Raw genomic sequence first — 6,000 nt, 5'->3', positions numbered from 1 at the left:
GACAGGGTCTCACTAAGTTTCTTAGGGCCTCAAAAATTGCTGAGGCTAGTTTCAAACTTGCAATCCTCCCGAGTCTAGCATTGCCCTCAAGAGCATAGGTCATGTTTGCTCCTCCACTAAGATGAAAGTAATATCTTCTTCATGGCAGAAGTATATCATGCTTGATTACTGCCAATAGAAAAGTTTCAGAATCCCTAAACTTGGCTAACAACATCTGCATTGGCAGACATTGTCTGTCTCTGTGTTGCCCCTATGGGAACTGGGGTTCAGGGAACTGGTACAAATGCTCATACTCCTGATATTGCTATTGCTGTTAGTAATTAAGTTCTTTCTCTCTAACACAAGAGTCTTGGGTCTTCTGCCAGCATCCATGAAATTGTGGTAGGTTAATTTGATTTTGCAAGTGAGTAAACTCTCATACCCTTTACAACTGTTAACATTGTTAAAACACTGAGGTGAGTCTCCATGAAATTATGCAGAAATATTTTTAAGACATACACTATTAAGGAAAAGAAATCTCAAAATAATATGTGTATATATGAATACATACATATGATTATACATATAATGTTTGTACACATTCATACGTATGTATGAATATATATAATATAAACCCATTTTTGACCCAGAGTACACAAATGAGCTTTTAAATAAGGCTGTGGAAGTCTATAAAGCAAATAATTACAGATGATTACTTATCAATCTAAAGAGAAAAGTGATTGGACATTTGGATTAGGGGCATATGGGGGCAGTCAAAAGGCTATTCAGGAAAAAAGAGAGTAATCAATTGATTCATGGTCCACTCAGTCTCTTTGTTGGTGGGGAGCACACCTGAGTGAAAGAAAATAAGGAGAAGCAAATTAGTCTAATCTCTTTGTCAGCTTCATCAACTGGACTTTCATGGCCTGAGAAAGAAACCTTAACCACAAAATTATCTGAACAGTATTTCCCCAAGTAAAAGAATGCTAGTTGTAAGTAAATCCAGAATCTATAGATTTATGAGAAATGGATGCTTGGAGAATGTATCATGAATGATAAAACTCTCCTGGGTTAAAAATGGACATGTTTCATCACTTAAATACCCCCAACTTTGGAAGGCAATGCTGCATGTCATTATTTGGAGGCCTCATATATGGTTTGCGGGCAGACCTAACATGCATAATGCAGAAGAAAAGATCTGGAGACCCAGATGGATGTCCCAGAGGCCTCTCCACTCCCTCAGTGCTTCTTGAATGAGGGTTTCCTCAGCAAAGCTTTATGCCGAGTGTGACATCTGATTCTATGAGTCTGCTTTGGCAATCTGGCACTTTACTCCTTCCTGCATTACTCTCCTGATCTTTGCTACCCAACCAATACATGTTGATTATTCTTGAACAAGTCATTAAAAATTGGATAAACTCTGTTCAACATTTCTTCACTGTTTGCCTGATTAGTACGATCCTTTTTATGTGTGTTTATTTTCTTTTATTCCCCTTTTCTATTTCTACATGGACATCTTTCTTCCTTTCTGACAATTCTTCCCTTAACAAGCATGTACTTTATCCTATATATTTTGCACACAGTTCCTATTTTATACTCACAACCCCACTGTGGCATGTGTTATTATCACTGTTTTATTTTACAGGTGAATATAATGAGGCTCAGAGAATGAAATAACTTGTTCAAATCACACAAACGAGTTAAGGAGTCCTTAGATATCTTTTATGATTCCAAAGCCCTTACTTCTCTCCCTATCTTCTCCTTTCTGACTCTTAGATGTTATTTTCCCCAAACTTCTTTTCTTATACTCCTATTCTTCCCCCAAAATTGTGTTTCTTAAACTTTTCTGGATCAAGAAAGCACACAAAGAAATAAATACAAACTTATTTCATACTTTCTATGGATTTACATTGAAATCTGGCCATGTTCAAAGGTACTGGTCTACATGTTCACTTCAGTGATCTCATCAAGTCTAGTGACTTTCAACAAGCCCCTGTTTGTGGTTGCCTCTTAGAGCAAACACATCTGGTGCTGATTCACATCTTCAAAATACCAACTCTGTGTTCACCGGAGCGCTTCTGCCTATTTCATGCTGATCAGATCTAGCATCAAGTAATACCTTAATAGATTTTGCACCAGGGATTCTAGCTCAAATTACTGTGAGAACTTGGTTGGCCAGATGAAGTACAGTTTGACTGTTTGTGATAATAACACACTTTGAGTAGTTTTGGCCAATGAAGTATGAATTAAAAATGACCTTGCCTCTTCTCCTCCAAGGTGTACATTTCTGTGAAGTGTTATGCACCCTACTCAGCAGGTACTGATAGAATTGAGACCTACTGCCCAGATGTACAGCTCCAAAGATGCTCTCTTGGAAGAGTTTTCCCTCCCTGCCAATCTCCCTCAGTCCTGCTCACAGGACTCCGTTCACCTAACCTCCACATAAGTTTTTCCAAGTTGAAACAACTCTCAGATTTGCTTTTCTAATCCTAACTTTTTTTTTTGAGATCCCATCCTGCATGTCACATTGTCTGAATAATTTAACTTCCACATTGAAAGGGGCCTGCATTCTTAGCACATTCCATTTATCTAATGTTCCTTATCTTAATTAATGACATTATCATGAGAGAATTCTTCAAGATAAAAAAAATAAAAAACTTTGGTGTCATCCTTGACTCTTTCCTTTCTCCTGCTCATATCCTATTACTATGTCCTATTGATCATTACTTCATCTCCTAAATGTTGCATCCCCCCCCTCCCCTTCTCAAGCCTCACTGCCACATCCTTGGTAGCCTTGGGGTCTAGACTGTCGCTTCCTACTCTACTGTAACAGCCATCTCTGGTCTGACTTTCTGCCTTCTATCTTCCTCATTTCTGATATCTTTTACTCTATTTGCCTAAATGATCCCTCTGAAATACAAATCTGAAACTGTCACTTCCTCCTTTAAATTACTGTATGAGGAATATTTGGTATAATATCAGAAAACCAACAAAAACAAAAATTAAACTTCCACAGTTTATATTTTCAGTACCTTCTTCCACGTTTCATCCTCCCTCCTGAGCAGATGTTTACCAGCCACATGGAACACTCCGTAGTCTTAGGACCTACCATACTTGTGGCCACTGTGTGGATTTGTGGATGCTCTCCTTCTGCCTGAATGGCCCTCTCTCCTTTCTCTTGTCCTCCTTAAATCATCTTTCAAGAATCTTCTCAAATGACTTTTCTATTATAATTCTTGTTCTTCCAAAGGCTTGCTCTTCTGCAATCCTATTCCATTTCCCCTTTTCTCAAGTGGTCTCACAATGTTGTGTAGTGATTCAGTTTTTATCTCCCTATGTGTGCTCCATGAATGCAGGAGGTAATTCTAATTTTGTTTTCCCAGTGCCTAGAAAACACTGGCCAATTATAACGTTTGTGGCCAAGCTGAATTAATTGGTCCTGAGGATATCAAAAGGGAAGCAGATGTTGAACAAAGGCATAGGGAAGAGAAGGTGATGGATAGAGGAAATCATATTTATAAACAGGTAATTCAGGAAAAGTTAAGAGTGATGAATAAAATATGGAACTCAAATCTAACAGCAAAGCCAGAATCAGAAGAAGAAAAATATTCATAGACAGAATGCAAAGAGAAGGGTAATACAGATGATATGGACATATGTTCAAGTTCACGGATGTTGCTAGGACTAAAATAAATAAATAAATAAAAAGAAAATGGTGTTCCATGTTGATTAGTGATGAATTTCCAAAGGACTGCTGCTGTTTCTCCAAACCACTGCATTCTCACGATAAATTTGATTCAATATTTCAATTTGTTCTCTAAAAACTTATTGTGAAAATAAAGGCAACATGTACACAATAATGTTCTGTGATTTAAATGTTATTCTATATTTTAGGAGTGTTTTATAAACTGCCATTTCCCTTTGGAGAAGATTGGTGCTCTGGTTTTGTATCTCAGGAAGAACGTTGAACTTCAGTTTCTGAGTTTCTCATATTTTACCTGATTGAAAAGCCGGAGGTGGAGCCCCATGACTAATGGAATTAGGCTGCCAAAAAGTCTCTGAAACTTTCACAAATAAAAAACTCAACATGCTTCATCACACAAGTAACTTCAGAGGAAATAGTTTTGATTTGTGCTGTTAATTCCTTTTGCCAAACTATAGTAGGCAAATAGAAAAAATTTGAAATCCTTTTTCATTTTAATGTGAAAGGTATTTTGGAGAGGTACTAGGCTTGTTATGATGTCCTAGCTTCCTGAATTCATATGAGAAAGGATTCCCACAGTTCCAATAAAAAGAATATTTCCCCAATAGTGTAGTCCTGAATGTAGTATTTCTTTTTTTTTTTCCTTTTTGGGCTTTTCTGCATTGATATGATATTCTGTTGTGCCATAATTTTATGCTGTATGAATACTTCTTTTTCCTATACACTGCCAATTGTCTCTACTAATGTTTGCTTATGCAGCACAATTATATTTATCTGTTATTTACCTGTCAATGTTTTCTGTTTGAGTTATTTTTCCATGGATCTCTTCTCTTAGGAAGAGACAACTAGAATTCTCATGTCAATATAATCAGAGTTTGCTACAGAAATGTCAGCAAATTCTTCAACATCAGTTATAGGTAGTTATAATCAAACATACTTGCAAAAACACAACCTACACACACACACACATCTGTAGTTTACCAGAATTTCGTAGAAATCTCTATCTCCAACTGAGTTACGAGTAACTGGAAGATACACAATGCAAATTGGAAACTGACCTGAATTTAATTTTTAGATCAAGTGAATAATAATGTTGCCATGTTGCAAATCTCTTAGAAAGTGGTTGTAGAATTTTTACTCTTATTCCTTGATGAAGTTCAATATATGATATTAATATTTCTTTTGTTAGTATATGCATATACTATATGGATACACACACACACACACACACACACACCACTTTCTCCCATTACCTTGTAGGAGTTCCTGGACCATAAACTATTCCTGAGAATTGATTCCACACTCTCTCAAATATAACTTTTCATAAGCCAAGTCCTTTAAAAATACAACATTTCATATATTTCTCAGACTACATGTCAAATCAGTCTCATGCAAACATAATACTTTTACTACTTTCTTAGAGCAAGGTGTTGAGAGGGAAAAAATTTAATATATCTGTGCGACATCTACATTAATGCAATGGTGGAATATTGAAACTGCTTTTATCTGCCATATTTCTCAAATGAAAGCGGCAGCTAATTTTTATGGTAGTTAAACTGTGAACCCTGCTCACAATCTTGCCTGTGTGGATGTGCCCCTTTGGTATTATTAAGGCAGTAGTCTTTATTCTGCATCTTAGACTTTAAAAGTTGCTATGGATATAAGAAGCCTATCATGTGGTCATGTCTACACCGTAAAATCTTTCCAAAGTGTGCAGCAAATTCTTGATAGAACTCACAGGCCTTTCAAGAAATTACAGTTAAATTTCTTGACATTTCCAATGCATACGATGGAGGCGACTCTGTACTAGCTAGGCTCCCAAAGATACTGGAAATGAAACTGTCAGTGGTTTCTGAGTGAGTGTGCAACAATCTGCCTGTTGTTTGCATCTCCTGCTGTCTATATTATCATACCTTTGTACCTCAAACACAAGGAAAGCATAAATTTTACTATTTGAAAAAAGGCTGTAATTCAGCATTTTGAGGCAAATACCACAAAGAGTTAGGCTAAATTTTTCAGAGAAGTTTACCATTAGCCGCAAAAGGGCTGCAGATAAGTAACTTCTCATGTGAATATATTTAAGTGGCTTGGAAAGGGATTATGTTTTAAATATCCTTATACTTTTATGTAAATTGAGTGTGCTAGAATCCTTGCTGTGATGCTGATAAACTCCTTGTATCACCCACAGTCAACAATATCTTTTCTTTAGCTGTCCTGATTAAATGAGTGGCATTTGCTATTGGTAAATCCCCTACAGAGTAACTTGAGCTCACATGTGCCTAGCCACAATACCAGTAATGACATGATCCTGAGGGGAT

This window comes from Marmota monax, unplaced genomic scaffold (assembly GCF_021218885.2).
Source record: "Marmota monax isolate L192 unplaced genomic scaffold, Marmota_monax_Labrador192_F-V1.1 WCK01_AAM20220418_F8-fsc00027, whole genome shotgun sequence".
Classification (NCBI taxonomy): domain Eukaryota; kingdom Metazoa; phylum Chordata; class Mammalia; order Rodentia; family Sciuridae; genus Marmota; species Marmota monax.
Note: the sequence above shows the minus strand (reverse complement) of the source record.